The sequence below is a fragment of the Cyprinodon variegatus genome, unplaced genomic scaffold, assembly GCF_000732505.1.
Source record: "Cyprinodon variegatus isolate N-32 unplaced genomic scaffold, C_variegatus-1.0 Scaffold220, whole genome shotgun sequence".
Taxonomy (NCBI): domain Eukaryota; kingdom Metazoa; phylum Chordata; class Actinopteri; order Cyprinodontiformes; family Cyprinodontidae; genus Cyprinodon; species Cyprinodon variegatus.
Window position 1 is genome coordinate 423277 of NW_015150673.1, and position 952 is coordinate 424228.

Here is a 952-nt window from a genome sequence, read left to right on the forward strand (position 1 = left end):
GTCACCTCATTTTTTCTTTTTAACTACATTGAGCCTTGATTGAATATAAAATGATGTAATCTATATATAAACCTATTTAAATTTTTTATGTTTTTTTAATGAAAATAATGTTAAATTTTGAGTTAGGATATTTTACAGAAAGGGTAGAATAATCATTAATGTGTTACAGATCTTATAAAACTCTTGATTGTTTTTAAATATATTGAGTTTTGATTGAACACCGATGAACTTGACAGAGCATCTCTTTGTAGAACATCTGGAAGCTTAACGTTTTTTGTTTTTTTTTGTTGTTGGCAGGGAAATGCCCACTGTGTGTAGCATTACTGTCATACTGAGACTGGCAGGCTGGCATGAAATGACCCAGTAGCTGCTGTCTTTATGCTGTATATCTGAAGACATCAAAAGCGTCTTAGCTTGCTTTCATCTATCGCCTCAGTCCAATAAGACCCTTATTCTTCTGTCAGAGACCTCAAACAGAGGGATGAGCACTCTGTGCTAATCCTGATTTGATTCTGGCCCCACGAGGCTCAAATGGTTGCATAATTGTTGACTTGGTTTATCTAATTTGGAAAAAGTTGTAAATTTAAATATAATTTAATCAGTCATAGGCCTATATCCTGTTCTTTGTTCTTAGATCCAGCCCAGGATTAAAGAAACATATCTGAAAATGGATTGTACTTCCTGTAACGCATAATAGAAAGTCACTGAACTATTTTATATTTTATATACTATATATACCTATATATCTCCAATTCACAACATATGTCATGTCAAGGCACTTTACAGAGACAATTCAACCAGATCATACAGTGAAATTGATTAAAAATACAAAGGAGAACCAGTTGATTGACTCATTGAAGACTCGGAGGCACTCCCCCAGTTTTCAGTTTTTGTTTAACCTCTTAGGCCCCGTCCACACGAAGCCAAACCCTGGCCTAAACGCACAAATTTT